Raw genomic sequence first — 18,141 nt, forward strand, 5'->3', positions numbered from 1 at the left:
AGTCTTCTAAAGCTAAGTACCCCATTGGGGATCCTTTTTTCTTGCTCTAACCGATGTCAGAAAAAGTTAACAATTGTCTTGCCTGTGAAAAGCAAATACCTCACAGAGATTTTCATTCTTACTGTATCACCCATTTAGGGCCAGACCACGATGTTCCTCACTGTCAGTTTTGTGCCTTGTTTAACGCCTGAACCTTTCATCATTGGGCTATCTTTGTCTCTAAATTCTTTCGCTCTCGTTTTCCTTATTCCGAAATGGCTTCAATAAGCCCTCCGACTACCGATCTTCCGAAAAAACGTAAAGATAAAGACAGAGACAGACCGCATATGTCCAAAACTGCAGACGACTCTTCCGTTAAGATAGTCGCCAGTCCGCCGGTACTCAGTGAGGTGCCTGTGCAGCCCATGATGCACGCTTCTACAGATTCGGAGGTTTCTGCTGAGACCCATTCGGAGTCCAGTATGCCACGAGATGCTTCTTCGATTATGGAACCTGCGGATGTCTCTACCTTGGATGGGTCCGGAGCCGCTGCGCAGGCACTGGCTTCTGAGGGTGTATTCCGGCCTACTGATGTTCGAATTAAACCAACAACTTCATCTTTAGCTACAACTACTGAGTTTCTCAGGCCCAGGGTACGCACTACACCTAGAAAACCAACTACCAAAGTGCATGCTCAAACTCCCATGCCACAAAAACAAATGCTTAGAATGGCTGAAGACCTTATTACCCTAATTAGGGGAAGCCAGCCTTCCCCTGCCTAAGATACAAAGAATTGACGTTTCTTTCTGATTCTACAGACCAGGAGTCTGATGACTGTGACCCTTCTGATTATCAGGACATGCCATTATCAACCTATGAGGATTCAGATGCAGAGGAATCCATTTCCTCTGCCTCCCCTCCAGAGGATTTTTCTTTTGGTGAAACCTTGCATACTTTAAGAGAGCATTTCTGCTGGGAATGCCAGGACTACCCTCAGTCCAAAAAGAGGCTCAGAGAATTTTGAGAGTTTCCTCAGCACAGGCCTCTAGCAGTACCCCCTGTCCTGGATGTTGTAGATGATGTCTTCATGGAATCCAGTCTTACTCCAGACACTTTACCCCAGCCCCTAGAAGACTTGACAGGTACTACAGGAGTACCTGATTCTCACAAATTTTTCTTTAAAAATCCTACTGCAGATCCAGTGACCATTTCCCAGGGACCTAAGGGGATTAAGGCTACTACAGCTAAAAACCCTACCCCTTCAGGCAGGGATTCCAGAGCTTTAGACAGATGGGGTAAGAAGGTTTATACCTCTGCAACTTTTGCCATCAAGGCATTGAATTGCCAGTTTCATATGTTGAAGTACCAGCAACATATTATGGAACTAATTAAAGAAAAAATGTTGTTACTTCCAGATTGTGCAGAAAATAAAGATTTACAACAGTTAATGCATTCTGAAAACCAAGTTAGTAAGCATACTTTGCAGTGTGGCTTTGATGCCCTAGAAGCATCTTGCAGGGCTGCAGTCACTGGGTTTGTACTGAGAAGGCATGCTTGGCTGAAGAAACAAACATTGCCAGATGATGTCAAATCAAAATTGCTAGATGCTCCTTTAAATAAGGACTGTTTGTTTGGCACCAAAGCACAAGATTTTCTTAAAAAGATGGAAGAAAAAGCTAAATCTATGCAAACTGTTAAAGAATTCTTACAAGTGCAGCCACCTAGATTCAGTAGGCATTTGCCTTCTAAAAGTTGGTCCTTTCCAGCTGCTTCCAAGTCCAAACCCAGGGGAAACAGGCCACCCAGACTACAGTCTCGGGGTATGCAGAGATCTAAACAATGGAGTGCTCCCACCTCAAAATAGGGAGTGGTAAGCCGCCCCCTTATGGAAAGAGTTCACAGTAACTTTTCAATTATCCTTCCCAGCCCTGCCCAATTACTAGTGTCCCTAAGAGGAAAACTTGCTCTTCATGCAAAATACTAACTGGATGTCTATTACTCAGGACCGATGGGTCCTAAACATTGTATCCCAGGGGTACAGATTCTACTTCCATTCACTTCTAACCCCAAGCGGGTTTCCAGACCTTCCTCCAAACCAGTGGGCAGAGGCTCAAAAGCAAGTACTTTCCCTGCTCAATATCAGAGCTATTTAACCTGTTCCAGCAGAACAAAGGGGGCAGGGTTTCTACTCCAGACTTTTCCTGGTGCCCAGAAAAAAGGGCTCTTGGCACCCAATCCTGGATCTGTCAATTCTCAACACCTTTCTGGTGGTCCCAAAATTCAAAATGCTTACCCTGCAACAGCTTCTCCCTATGCTAGCCAAGGATGCTTGTTTAGTCACCCTAGACTTAAAAGAAGCTTATCTGCACATCCCCATAAGGGAATCTTGCATCAAATATCTACACTTCATGGCAGGCTCTATGCACTATCAGTTCTCTGCACTTCCCTTTGGTTTATCTACTGCACTCAGAGTATTCACAAAGTGCATGGCTCCAGCCATTGCATACTGCAGGCAGAGAAATAGCCAAATTTTCCCATACTTTGACGATTGCCTAATTCAGGCGGACAGTCAGGAATTACGACTTCAGCACTTGGCATTTGTAAAAAAGCCTCTTCACTTCTTTGGGGTACACCATCAACTAAAAGAAATCACAACTGGTGCCCAGTCATAAAAATCATATTCCTGGGAGCAAGCTTGAACACAGCTTCCCAGATGGCATTTTTCACTCCAGAAAAACAGGTCTATTTGACCAACTACAAACAAATGGCCACCAAAACCCAGCTATCTGCAAGGAAAATGCTGCGAGCCCTAGGGTTCATGGCCTCATGTATTCTGCTAATTCCATATGCAAGACTGCATATGAGGAAACTTCAATGATACTAAAAAAGTCTTTGGTACCAACATTCTCAGGACCTGAAAACAGTCATTCCAGTCATACCTTGCTTAAGGGCAGAGTTCCTTTGGTGGGCAGAAGCATGCAACCACATCAAGGGACTGCCTTTCACTCAACCCCTTGCTGCCCAAACCCTGACAACAGACGCATCAGACTATGCATGGGGGGGGGCGTTCACATAGCAGGCAAATGCATTCAGGGCAAGTGGAGCCCAGACCAAATTCTCCTGCACATCAATCAAAAAATGCTAGCTGTGCAGAATGCTCTGACAGCCTTCAGATAGCTAATCCTTCCAGGGCAGCTGCAGATAAAAACAGACACCACCACAGTTATGTGGTACATAAGCAGGGGGGAACCCATTCTTGCCCACTCTGCAGGTTAGCCATGGCCCTGTGGAACACAGCCTTGAGCAACCAAGTGTGTCTACAAGCTCAATTCCTGTCAAGCAAACACAATTCACTGGCAGACAACTTAAGCAGAAATCTCCAAGACCCCCCACGAGTGGAAACCTTCTAATCCAGAGGTGGGGGACACCAGATGTGGAACTTTTTGCCTCCCCCAAAAGCCACCAGTTGAGCAAATTTTGCTCCAGGAACCCTCACAGCAGGGCCTGGAAGGTGGATGCCTAGCCTTCCAGTGGGAAAACCTCTCAATTTGTCTTTCCCCTTCTGCCCTTCCTCTCAAAAGTACTACTCAAGATCAAACAGGACAGGCCAAGGGCAATTCTTATTGCCCCAAACTGGCACGCCAGCACTGGTACCCACTCTTACACAGTCTGACAAGTGCCACCCTGGCACTTTCATCAGACCCCTACTGTGTTGTCTTAGCAGGAGGGGACAGATTTTGCATCCTGGCTTATTCACCTGAATACACCACCAGCAACCCTCAGCAAACAGATGCTGGATGTCATTCTTGAAGCCAGAAGGCCTAGTACTAGGAAATCCTATGCTGAAAAGTGGAAAAGATATTGTTCTTGGAATCAATCTCAAAGAAAAGACACAGCAGTGCCCTCCTTACCTCAAATCCTGGATTACCTGGCAGAGCTACTCCACAGAGGCCTATTCTTCTCCTCCATTAAAATTCATGCCTCTGCCATCTCAGCTCATTATAATACTGAGCCACCTCTATTTTCTCACCCTCTCATCAAACAGTTCATGAGAGGGGCAAACAACTTAAGGCCCCCTAGGAGAGCATCCACCCCTGCCTGGGACCTTAACTTTGTACTGGAAAAGTTCATGCTTCCCCTTTTGAACCTGCTGCTTCAGCAGAGTTAAAATTCCTCTCTTGGAAAACAGCCTTGCTTTTAGCCATAACTTCAGCAAGAAAAGTGTCTGAGTTACAGGCACTAATGGCTGTGGAACCCTTCATTATTTTCCATGCTGACAGGGTTTCCCTCAGGACTAACCCATCCTTTATGCCTAAGGTGGTGTCCAGTGTGGCTCTAAACCAATCCATCCATTTGCCAATCTTCTTCCCTAATCCTCAGAATAAAGGGGAAAGGATCCTGCACTTCTTGGATGTGCACCGACGGCTCAGGTTCTACCTTGACAGGACTAAACCTTTCAGAAAATCTGACCAGCTTGCTAGTCAGCGTTACTTCAGGGGCAGAGGGAAAGGCCATTTCAAAGCAAACCATTTCCAAATGGATAGCACACTGCATCCTTTTCTGCTACAAGCACCATGGAAAACCTACCCCACAGGGTATCAGACCACATTCCACTAGGGCTACTTCCACCTCTACAGCATTTCTCAGGGGAGTCCCTACCAGAGACATTCTGGAAGCTGCAATACACACCTTCACCAAGCATTACCACTTACATATTTTTTCCAAATCCAGAGCTGGATTTGCTACAGCAGTCTTACAAGGCCTGCTAGCCAGGCCTAACACTTCTTGACTGCCTCCACCCTTCCTCAGCTTTGGGAATCAACCAATGTGTGATGACTGCAACACTGAAAAATGAAGAACATAGTACAGTTCTGTACACTTACCATAAATGTAGATGTTCAAGTGTATATTCACTGTTGCAGTCGTGGATGTTCTTCGTGTTTCACTGTTGCAGTCATTACATTTGGGTAATCTGCTGGCAGGTTGCTCTCAGTCTTCCTGAATTGCAAAGTCTTGGATCCTGCGTCGGTTACTGTCTTCTCTTCCATGACGTCAGGGGTATAAAACATGCAGCTGACGCCATTTTCTTTAGTCTTTCTTGCCGCGCGGTGCCCGAAGCAGAAGCATTTCGCAAGTGCCGGTCGGCCAATTACTGAAATATTTGAGTTTGAGTTTCAGAACCGAAGTCTTCACTAAAGCGAAGTACCCCATTGGGAAAACTTTTCTTGCTTTTTACCGATGTCAGAAAAAGTTAATAATTGTATTACTTGTGGGAAGCAAATACCTCATAAGGATTTCCTTTTATACTGTATTCCTTGCCTAGGCCCTGATCACAATGTGCCTGGCTGTCGGTTTTGTGCTAGATTTAACCAACGCACTGTTAAGCGTCTGTATATTTTTGCATCAAAGTATTTTGGAAGCAGATTTAACTATCTAGAAATGTCATCGGATAGCAATCCGACTACCGGAGTACATAAAAAATGCAAAGAAAAGGACAGAGAAAGGCAGTCGAGATTCAAAACCGACGACGAAGCTTCTCCTAAGCCAGTCGGAGGTTCGCCGGTACCTGCTATCTTCGAGTCGCAGGCCTCTACCGACACCCATGTGGAGTCCAGCATGCCGCAAGATACTCAAGGTATTGAACCGACAGATGCATCTCCCTCAGATGGGTCCAGAGCCGCTGAGCAGGCACCGGCTTCTGAGGTTGTATTCAGACCTCAACATCTGTATATCAAACCGACGACAGCTGCAAAACCAAAGACAAAAGCAACTTCTAAAACTAAAAACCCATTTCATGAGCCACGTGCACAGGCCTCTATGCCTAAATAACAGATGATCAAAATGGCTGAAGACCTTATTACCTTGATCAGGGGTACCCATCCCCCCCCCCCCCCCCCCCAGATAAGAGGCCTAGGCAAGACACTGATTATGAATCCTTCAGATCAGGTTTCTATTTCTTCTGATTCCTCTTCTGATCAGGAATTATCTATACCTCCCTATGAGGATTCTGATGCTGAGGAGTCTATTCCATCTGCATCTCCTCCTGAGGATTATTCATTTGGAGAAACCTTGCATACTTTGAGGGAGCATTTTCATTGGGAGAGTCAAGATGTCTCAGAATCAAAAAAGAGGCTCAGGGATTTCCTTCTCTCTCAGCACAAGCCTTTAGCCATTCCCCCTGTTTTAGACATTGTGAATGATGTGTTTTCGGAGTCAAACTTGACCTCCGACTCCTTACCTCTGGCTCCCAGTAAGCCTGATAGGTATTACAGGGTCCCTGACTCACATATATTTTTATTTAGAAACCCTGCTGCTGATCCTGAAACTATTTCACAGGCCCCAAAGAGAGTTAAGGCCTCAACAGCAAAAAATCCTACCCCCTCTGACAGAGATTCAAGGGCACTGGACAGATGGGGAAAAAAGGTTTATACATCTGCAACCGTGGCAATCAGGGCCTTAACCTGTCAATTTCATATGCTTAAGTACCAACAACATGTTATGGGATTGCTGAAACAGAAAATGATGTTGATTTCAGAATGTGCAGAAAATAAAGAATTGCAGGAATTATTGCATGCAGCTGAACAAGTTGGAAAGCATACTTTGCAATGTGGCTTTGATTCTTTAGAGGTCTCCTGCAGGGCCACAGTTACTGGATCTGTGATTAGGAGGCATGCCTGGTTAAAGGAACAAAATTTGCCTGATCATGTTAAAGCTAAATTGCTAGATGCACCTTTACATCTTGATTCTCTGTTTGGTATCAAGGCAGAAGAGGTTTTAAAGAAAATGAAGACAAAGCTAAGTCTATGCAAACTGTTAGACTTCTTACAAGTGCAGCCACCAAGATTCAGTAGACACTGGCCTACAAAAAATTGGTCCTTTCCTGTGTCAGAAAGAGCTCAAATGGGAAAATCCAGACGCCCTAAGGGTTCCAGATACCAGGCACAAGACTCATATAGGTCAAAGCAATGGGGCGCATCCACCTCCAAATCTGGAGGAGATAGAGTGCAAACCTACAGAAAGCAATCCCAATGACTTCCCCCTGCCTACACCAAGCACTTATCTTTTGGCAGCACCCATAGGGGGAAAATTAGCATTTTTTTGCCCAAAACTGGCAGTTAATAACCCAGGACAAGTGGGTACTAAACATCATATCACAGGGATACAGATTCCATTTCCACACACTGCCAATAGCAAAGGGTTGGTCAGATCTGCCAAAAAATCAGTGGGCAGAGGCACAGAAACAGGTTAAGTCACTCATGGATATGAGGGCCATTCAGACAGTACCAAAACAGGAAAAAGGACAAGGTTTTTACTCAGGACTGCTCTTGGTACCCAGAATGGACAAGGCCTGGTGGCCAGTACTGGATTTATCGATTCTGAACACTTACCTGGACATTCCAAAATTCAAAATGCTGACTTTGCAGCAGCTTCTGCCCATGCTGGGCAAGAATGCTTGGCTGATGACTTTAGACCTAAAAGAGGCATACCTGCATGTCCCAATAAAACAGTGGTGCAGAAGATACCCCAGATTCAAGGCTGGCTTAATGCATTACCCATTCGCTGGACTGCCCTTTGGCTTATCTACTGCGCCCAGGGTCTTTACAAAGTGCCTGGCACCAGTAATTGCATTTTGCAGACAAAGAAGTATACAAATATATCCTTACTTGGACGATTGTCTCATTCAAGCAGAGAACAAGGGTACTCTTCTTCGACAACTGGCATTTGTGAAAAGGCTTCTAACATGCCTAGGGTACACAATAAACAAAAAGAAATCACAACTGGTACCCTCTCAAAAGATAACATTCCTAGGTGCAAGCTTGAATACAACTGCCCAGATGGCTTACCTCATGCCAGACAAACAAAGGCAACTGACTACCTACTTCAAACTGATGGCAACAAAAGCACAGTCTTCTGCATGACAAATTCTGCAGGCTCTGGGCTTCATGGCATCCTGTATCCTACTAATTCCGTATGCAAGACTGCAGATGAGGAAACTTCAATGGTGCCTAAAAAGTTTATGGAGTCAACATTCGCACAGTCTGGAAATAATGAATCTGAAGTAAGCAGACTTCATTTGTCTGCAACCTGTGGGATTCGGATCCGACATCGGATCCGAGCTGGCAGTTCAAAAGCTTTAGGATCTGAGCTCCTAGCTCCTCCCTTTACCCATAATTCCCTGCCAAGCCCTGACTGACCTCAGATTTCGTTTGCCGCGTTTCAAGTAGCTGACGGATTTTGCGAGCTCCTATTAGCAAGTACTTTTCTAGTATACTTTGACAGGAAAATTTCTGTTTCTTCAAAAAATTTAACAAGTGTGAGTGTTATTAGGCTTTCTCCTCCCTTTAGTTTAATTTTTTTCTCGGGTTTAGCGTAGTTGTGTGTCTGTTGGTGTGTGTTTTGTTTTAGGCCTGTTAGGGTGTAGACATGTCAGAAGCCCCTAAGGCTATATTTTCCAAATGTACCGAGTGTGGCCACAAGCTTTCTCCAGCTGATGGCCACACTTGGTGCGTTAAATGTCTGGGGGTTGAACACCTGTCATCTGGGTGTACCATATGTGCAGGGTTCAACCCCCGGGCTTTAAGGGAGCGGAGGTCGAAGTTGGTTCTGGCGGGACTTCTCCCTCCTGGATCGGCTTCGGCCTCTTCCCCTGCTAGTCAGCAGCCCTCAACGTGTAAGTCGGTCTCCCTTCCTCCGGCAGGGACTCAACCTCCCACCAAGAAACCGGAGGATAGGGAGACCAGGAGGCACAAGGAGGGGCACCACAAGCGACGGGCTGAAACCTCTGTCTTGGCCCCCCCCCCGTCTAAGCGTGCCTCTCCTTTGCCTTCTAGATCTCCTCTTCCTCGTCTCCATTCCCCCCGGTTCTCTCCTGGACCCGAGGAGGTGGAGACTAGACCTCTATCGAGGTCACCAAGGCGGCACTCTAGGTCCGCCTCGGTGGCCTCATCCAGGTCAACATTTTCAATGTCAGACGCTGATATGGACCGGATGATGAGGCGTTTCATCCAGGCCCAGATGCAGATGGGAGTGCTCCTGGCCCCCCCCATCCGGGAGGGGCCTCGACCACCTTTTTCTCCCCCATAGCTCCTTCTCCGATCCGACTCCCGGGTTCGGAGCCGGGCAGAGTTGGACCCGGGGGTGGGTTGGATCCGATTGCTCGGTGCACCTCGGATCCGATCCATCCCTTGAGTGCTTCGGGTACTTCGGACCCGACCTCTCGGAGCCGTGGGCCGAGCCTCGGATCCGAGGGAGCTGGTGTATCTTCGACTCCGTCTAGGTCGGAGCGCACCGGTCTCTCGGATCCGACGGTCTCGGCGCCGGCTTTGATCTATGCGTCGGACCCGAGTGGGGGTCTGCTCTCTGGTCTTAGAGAGGTCGGCTCCCCCTCGGCCTTCGACGTTGTGGAAAGGGCTCTGTCGAGGACATCCGGACCCCCGGTCCCTGTCTCGGCTCCATCCCGCACTCCCTCGCAGCTGGGCCAGGCTCCCATCAGCCGGTCCCAGGGACAGCCCGCCTCAATGTCCCAAGTGGTTCCCTTGGAACATCTGGTTGCTGGCGAGGACTCCTCGGACAGTCCCCCCGAGGAAGTGCCTCGTAAGCGTTAGTATAAGAGGAGTTACGTGGACTCCCCTGAGTCCATTACCGAAGACACAGACTTGGAGGAAGGGGAGGGCTCCCCAAGATCACCCCCAGAAGACGTCTCCTTTGGAGACATTATGGAAATGTTAAGGATCAGGGGGGGTGGTCTGCCCCCAGGGCCTCCTTGGACGAGTCTGTGTTCTTGGAGGCATTTGAGGCGGGCCCATCTACCTCTTGGGTGTCCCCTCCTGCCGATCCTCTGGTGGACCTTATTGCCACCAGAGCGTGGAAGGACCCGGACACCGTTGAGCCTGTTCCCAAGCGTCCGGACCGTATTCTTAGTCCCCCAGCGGACCACACACATTGGAGTAAGGGACCCCCAGTAGATGCCATGATGATGGCTGCAGCCACAAAGAGGGAATTAGCTCAGGAGAGTCCCTCCATGCATCCCCCGAGCAAGGAGTCCCGCTCGATGGATCGCATTGGGAAGCGAGTCTTTAGTTCAGCAACCTTCTCCCTGAGGGCGCTGAACTACATGGCACACGTGATAAGGATGCAGCGAGACCTGATTAAGGAGTACGCTGCATCCCCCCTAGAGTCCATGTCGGCGAAGGACAGACAGGTGTACTCCACCCGTATGGCCACTCTCAGAGCGGTTTCTAATACTTCTATGCGGCTACTGTCTCACGCAACTGAGGGAGCCGCTAGAGCTAGTGGATCGGGCCTTGTTATGAGGCGCCAGGCCTGGCTCCGCCACTGCGACTTTGCAGAGCCCTTCAAAGCGACCTTCGTGAATGCCCCCTTCGATGGTTCTGCCCTTTTTGGCAAAACTGTTCGCGAAACGCTTGTCCAGAGCGAAAAGGACGGGAAGACGCTGTCTGCCATCGGTGTCTGCTTCTCAGCTCCCCAGAGGTCCTTCTCGAAGAACCAAAAGGGAAAGAAGAAGATGTGGTTTTGGAAATCGCAGCAATCCCAACCTGCTCCGGGCAACCAGTCCTTCCATGGCAGAGGAGGACAGGGGGGTCGCCGTCCTAGAGGCAGAGGGGCTCCTAGGAACTTTGGGTCCAGAGAACCTTTCTCTGACAGACCCACGCAGCAACCCTGAGGGGTTGCCCGGCTGCCCATCTCTGGAGGCAGTCGGGGGGCGGTTTTTGAGGCACCTGACAACATGGGAGTCAATCACGTCAGACCGTTGGGTAATATCCAGAGGCTATTCAATTCCCCTTCACGGTATTCCCAGATCCCAAAACCTCCCCGATGTACCACCCGATCAAAGGGAGGCAGCAGCTGTCGAGATCGGGCAGCTGCTAACAAAAAGAGCCATCCAACGCGTCCCCGAGGATCAGACCGGATCAGGGTTTTACTCCAGGTTCTTCTTGGTGCCAAAGAAGACGGAGGACTTAAGACCGATCTTAGACCTGTCACAACTGAACCTGTCTGTACCCAAGCAAAAATTCCGGATGGTCACCTTACAATCTATCCTCCCCCTCTTGCGGGAGAACGATTGGATGTGCTCCATAGACCTCAAGGACGCGTACTACCACATTTTGATGGACAGACGGTCCAGGAGGTTCCTTCGCTTCCGGCTGGGAGCCAGTCACTACCAGTTCAGGGTCCTTCCCTTTGGTCTCACCTCTGCCCCCAGGGTGTTTACCAAAGTACTAGCAGTGGTAGCGGCCCACCTGAGACTCCAGGGAATTCAGGTGTTTCCATACCTGGACGACTGGCTCCTCACAGCTTAATCAAGGCATCTGCTGTGCTCAGCCAGGGACTATTTCCTTCACACAGCCCCTTGGCTGGGGATCAGCATAAACAGAGAGAAATCTTCACTGGCCCCCACACAGCTTATAGATTTTGTAGGAGGAAGATTGGACACAAGAAAAATGCGGGCATTCCTCACTCCAGATCGACTGTCCAACCTGAGGTGTCATATCACGGCCATCTTACAACCTGCTCCGACGGCAGCTTTGGTCCTGAGGGCCCTAGGTTCAATGGCGGCAGCCATTCCGCTTCTTCTTCATGCTCGACTGCACATGCGGATTCTTCAATGGACCCTTCAGGTCCAATGGTCCCCGCTTTACCTTCCTCTCAACAGCCCGATAGCCATCAGCAAAGCATGCAGGAACTCCCTGTTTTGGTGGCTCCAGTCGACGGAACTCCTAACAGGGAGACCCTTCTGTACTGCATTCCCCCTAGCCACAGTGACCACGGACGCTTCTCGCCTCGGGTGGGGGGGGCATTCAGCGGGCAGAATTGTCCAAGGCATGTGGAACAGTTCAGAGACCTCACTGCATATCAATGTCCTGGAGATGAGGGCAGTGCTATTAGCGTTGCAAGCACTACACAGCCTTCTCCCTGCAGGGACTATTGCTATCCAGACGGACAACATGTCGGTAGTCTGGTACATCAACAAACAGGGGGGAACCAGATCCTACCCCCTTTGTTGAGAGGCCATGAGAGTCTGGGAATGGGCAACCTCCACCAACCACTTTCTTGTGGCTATGCACATTCCGGGAAGGTCCAGCATCCTAGCGGACAAGCTCAGTCGCACCATTCTTTCCCCTCACGAATGGTCTCTCAACCCTCTAGTAGCGAAGCAGATGTCCTTCAAGAATGCAACTGCAGTCATAACATATGGGTTGTCCTGCCTCAGGCAGCCCTCTGTCGGCCGGATTCCAAAGTCTGGGTCCGACGTCGGCTGATGTCGCATTTCTCTCCGACGTCAGAGCGGCAGGAGTACACAAGCATCAGCCGACACCATCTTCTTCACTCTTTCTTGCCGCGCGGTGCCCGAAGCAGAAGTAGTTCGCAAGTGCCGGTCGGTCAGCTCCTGTATTCTTCGATCCGAAGTCATCAAAAAAGCTAAGTACCCCGTTGGGGACATTTTCTTGCCTCAGCCGATGTCAGAAATTACTGAAAAAGTTAATAATTGTTTGTCTTGTGGTAAACAAATACCTCATAAGGATTTCCATTCTTACTGCCTTCCTTGCCTTGGCCCAGACCACGACATCTCGGCCTGTGCCATCTGTGCTCGCTTCAATAAGCGCACTCTCAGGCGCCGGGCGGAGTTCGCTGAAAACTTTCTCTGCGAAAAATACGATTACAAGATGCCGTCGGAATTACCGACATCGCAGACTCCTAAAAAACATAAAGACCGGGATCGCCATCCTCGGCCCGCGTCTTCCACCGACACCACGCCAAAACCTACCGCTAGTGCCCCGGTTCCCTTTGAGGTGGTTATTTCACCGCTCCAAACCGAAGACACCGCATTACCGATACCTCCGATACCGGAGACCACACCGACGCCAGTTATTGATTTTCCTCCGGATACTGTAACCGAGGAAATGCCCTCATTGCTGTGGATAAGGTAACTCCTGCACGTGGAGCTGCTAAGGCCTTCCATGTCCATGTCTATCAAGGCCTACACACGTGCTAAGGCAGCCAGCAAGACTAAGCACCTTACTGCAAAAGCCTTACCTCAGCCTACTCCTGAGACACAAATCATGACTATGGCAGCAGACTTAATCTCCATGATCAGAGGTTCCCAGGCCCATCCTGAGAGAGGATCCCAGCCTCCTCCTGATAAGAGGCCCAGGGTTGAGCCCACTGACCCTCTCCCTTCAGATGAAGATTCTGAGGCCTCTGGCCACTCCGATAGCCAGGAAGAGCCTTACCAGGCCTACGAGGACTCAGATGCAGAGAACTCCATCCCCTCGGCCTCCCCTTCTGAGGATATTTCTTTTGGGGAAGTTCTGCATTCCATGAGGGAACATTTTAAGTGGCAAGGCCAGGAATTTTCTGATTCCAAAAAGCGCCTTCGTACCTTCCTTAAAAAGCCCCAGCACAGGCCCTTAGCTATACCTCCTGTGCTTGATGTTTTGGATGATTTATACTCTGACTCCAGTGTTACCCCTGATACTCTCCCTCCTGCTCCTGCCGGACAGATACTATAGAGTTCCTGAAACACATTCTCATTTCTTTAGGGCCCATGCTGTTGATTTAGAAACTATTTCACAGGGGCCGAAAGGGGTTTCAGCTACCACCTCCAAAAATCCTTTGCCTTCCAACAGGGAAGCTAGGTCATTAGAGAGATGGGGGAAGAAGGTTTACACCTCCATTACTTTATCTATGAGAGCTCTCAATTGTCTCTTTCATACGTTTCAATATCAGGATTTCCTGTTAGATGATTTACAGAAAACTTTGACCTCTCCTGATCCTTTAGATAGGAAGTCTTTGCAGGAGGCTGTACACAACTCTCAGCAAGTTAGCAATCGCTTCCTTCAGTGTGGATATGATGCATTGGAAGCTTCATGTAGGGCAGCTATGACCGTGGCGGTCATTCACAGACATGCATGGTTAAAAGAACAACCTCTACCAGATCATGTTAAGGCAAAACTTCTTGATGCACTCTTGGAAAAGAACAAGCTTTTTGGTGCTAATGCTAAAGATGTATTAAAGACCATTGAGGAAAAAGCCAAGTCAGTTCAGACAGTCAAAGATTTCCTCCAGGTTCAGCCACCCAGATTCAGCAGGAATTGGCCTTCAAAAAACTGGTCCTTTCCTAATACTGAAAGATTTCAAAGGGGCAAAAGCAGGCGTGGCCGAGGAAGAGGACAATACAGAGGTTCCTACAGGGGACGACAATGGCAACCAGCAAACCAAAGAAGTGACACAGGGGCTTCTCCTGCCCCACAGGGACAATCCCAATGACTTTCCTCTACTTCCGCTAACCAAAGAGCAAACAGAAGCTACCTTGGGCGGAAAATTATCTCTGTTTTCAGACAATTGGCACAGATTGACAAAGGACAAATGGATTTTGGACATTATAGACCAAGGCTACAGGTTCCACTTTCATACCTTACCAAGGAAACAAGGCATGCCAAACCTACCGCAAAACCAGAGGGCAGAGGCTTTCAAGCAAATTTCTCTGCTAGCTCAGATCAATGCAATAGAAAAAGTTCCATAACAAGAACAAGGCCAGGGGTTTTACTCAAGACTGTTCCTTGTTCCAAGAAAAGAAACACAATGGAGACCAATACTGGATTTGTCCGCATTAAACACCTTTCTCATAGTACCAAAGTTCAAAATGCTGACCTTACAGCAACTCCTTCCCATGCTGGGCAAGGGGTCTTGGCTGATTACTCTGGACCTCAAGGAGGCATACCTGCATGTCCCTATCAGACACAGCTGCAGAAGATACCTCAGATTTCTTGCAGGGCCAGAGCATTATCAATTCTCAGCATTGCCATTTGGCTTATCTACTGCGCCCAGAGTGTTTACAAAATGCCTGGCTTCAGTAATTGCTCATTGCAGGCTCCAGGGGATCCAAATTTACCCGTACCTGGACGACTGCCTCATACAAGCGGACGACAAACTGATTTTGACAAAAAACTTGGATTATGTCATTCAATTGCTACAAGCTCTGGGATACACAGTCAACTTCCAAAAGTCAAGACTGCAGCCATCCCAGCAAATTACTTTCTTAGGAGCCAATTTAGACACAACCTTCTCAAATGGCTTACCTGACAGAAGACAAGCAAAATAAGTTAACTCATTATTTCAAAGGTTTGGCAAAGCTCACCCAGATGACTGCAAGGAGATTCCTACAGGCCCTGGGTTACATGGCATCATGCATTCTCCTGGTTCCATTAGCAAGACTACACATGAGAAAGCTTCAATGGTACCTAAAAAGTTTATGGTCTCAACACAGCAACAACCTAGAGACAACCATACCGCTTATTCCATGCCTACAAAAGGAATTCCTATGGTGGGCCTCGGTAAGCCAGGCAAACACAGGAATGTCATTCAGAAAACCACAAATAACACAAACAATGACCACAGATGCCTCAGACCTTGGATGGGGGGCACACATGGAGGGCAGATGTATTCAAGGACAATGGTCTCCAAAGGAAACACATCTGCATATCATCCAAAAAGAAATGCTGGCAGTCATGCATGCCATCGAGGCCTTTCGACAACAACTTCAGCAAGGCCACCTGCTAATATGGACAGACAACACCACTGTCATGTGGTACATAAACAAGCAGGGGGGCACCCATTCTTACCCCCTTTGCAGACTGACAATGAATCTTTGGGAAAAATCACTGAGCTTAAACATACAGTTGCAATCCCAGTTTGTTCCAGGCAAAGACAATGTGCTGGCGGACAGCCTAAGCAGGAATTTCCTAGACCCCCACAAGTGGAGGTTACATCCAGAAATCTTCATAAGGCTCACCTCGACATGGGACAGGCCAGAAGTAGACCTATTTGCCTCCCACCTCTATCATCAGCTACAAAAGTTCTGTTCAAGGGCATATCATCCACAAGCATGGAAAACAAATGCTCTCTCATTCAACTGGAACTTCCTAAAGATTTATGCATTCCCACCTCTGCCACTGATGACCACAGTACTACTAAAGATCAAAGCAGAGAAGCCAAAAGGGATCCTAATAGCTCCAGACTGGCCAAGACAACACTGGTATCCACTACTACGGAGCATATGCCACAACAAAAAATGGACCCATCTTTTGACTCAAAACAACTTCAAGACAGTACATCCCAACATTCAGATGCTCCAGCTAACAGCTTGGGAGATTCCATGAATAACCTCAATCTATCTCTCTCCAAGGAAGTTCAGTGGATATTAACAGAAGCCCGCAGACCATCCACCAGAAAGGTTTATTCAGCAAAATGGAAGAGATTCAGCATTTGGAATACCAGCAAGGGTCATGATGCATCATTATTGAACATCCCACTCATCCTGGAATACTTGGCAGATATGCTACAGAAAGGACTCTCATACTCTTCTATAAAGATACATGCTTCAGCTATTTCAGCTAGATACAACACTGATCCACCTGTGTTCTCACATCCTTTGTTAAGGCAATTTCTTAGGGGAATCAAGAATATCAAGCCACCAAGAAAGGCCCCAGTACCAGCTTGGGACCTCAACTTTGTCCTAGAAAAACTGACTTTACCCCCCTTTGAGCCAGCAGCTTCTGTGGACTTACAATTCCTCTCATGGAAGACAGCTTTCCTGTTGGCAATTACCTCAGCAAGAAGGGTTTCGGAATTACAGGCCCTAATGGCAATACCACTGTTATTACCTTTCATAGAGACAGGGTCTCCTTACGAACCAGCCCTAGCTTTCTGCCAAAAGTGGTATCTAGGGTTTCTTTGAATCAAGCAATTCACCTGCCTACTTTCTTTCCCAATCCTGAGAACAAAGGGGAAGACTGTTGCATACCTTGGACATTCACAGACAACTTTGCTACTACCTGGACAGAACCAAGGCCAATAGGAAGTCTGATCAGCTTTTTGTAGCTTACGCCCCTGGAGTACAAGGAAAAGCAATTTCCAAACAGACTATCTCAAAATGGATTGGACATTGCATCAGATTATGTTATTCCTTCCATGGAAAGAGTGTACCAGCCAATATCAGACCACACTCTACCAGAGCTACAGCCACCTCTGCAGCATTCTTAAGAGGGGTGCCTACAAAAGACATTCTAGAAGCTGCTACATGGAGCTCCGTGCATACATTCTCCAAACACTACAACCTTCCTTTATATTCCAGATCCAGAGCAGGCTTTGCTTCGCAGTCCTGCAGGGATTGATAGCTACACCATCCTTTTCTTAGTGCTTTCCACCTCCCCCAGCTAAGCTATGGTATTCAACCCATATGTTATGACTGCAGTTGCATTCTTGAAGGACATAGTACATTTTTGTACCTACCATAAATGTAGATGTCCGATAGATATGCAACTGCAGTCGGGTTTTCCCTCCCTCCTTCCCCTCTATTCCTTGGGTCCACTCCTCTCCCTGTTATCCTAGCTGGGGATATCTGTTATGGTGTATCTGTTTATTGCTTATTTATTTGTCTGGAAACCTGTTTTGTCTTCCAAATTGATTACAGCCTTCCTTGGAGGGCACCTGGCATCTGGGGCAAGAAACACTGAAGAAGATGGCGTCGGCTGATGCTTGTGTACTCCTGCCGCTCTGACGTCGGAGAGAAATGCGACATCAGCCGACGTCGGACCCAGACTTTGGAATCCGGCCGACTGAGGGCTGCCTGAGGCAGGACAACCCATATGTTATGACTGCAGTTGCATATCTATCGGACATCTACATTTATGGTAGGTACAAAACTGTACTATTTTTGCCGCCTGGGGGCAACCCTGTTGCGATCTTTTTGCTTCTCCCTCAAACGCCAAATGCGACAGTTTCTTCGCTCTACTTCCCCCATTCGGGGAACCCCCGAGAGATGCCCTGGTGCATGCTTGGCCTCCCGGTCTCCTATACGCTTATCCTCCACTGCCTCTAATGCAGAAGCTTCTACAGAAAGCCAACAGCTTGGGGAGCAAAATGATTCTCATTGCCCCGTTCTGGCCTCGTCAACCTTGGTTCCCTTATGTGTGGTCTCACAGAGTGAATCCGCCCTGGATTCTAGATCCGATTCCAGATCTCATTTCCCATCCTCAAGGGCTTCCAATTCCGAACCTTCACACTCTGAAATTGACAGCCTGGCTGCTCCAGTTCCATCCCTGATAAGGACTCCTGGTATCTCGTCACCAGTGAAAGCCA

The sequence above is a fragment of the Protopterus annectens genome, chromosome 13.part0 (genome assembly GCF_019279795.1).
Source record: "Protopterus annectens isolate FY-2018-M chromosome 13.part0, PAN1.0, whole genome shotgun sequence".
NCBI classification, from domain to species: Eukaryota; Metazoa; Chordata; order Ceratodontiformes; family Protopteridae; genus Protopterus; species Protopterus annectens.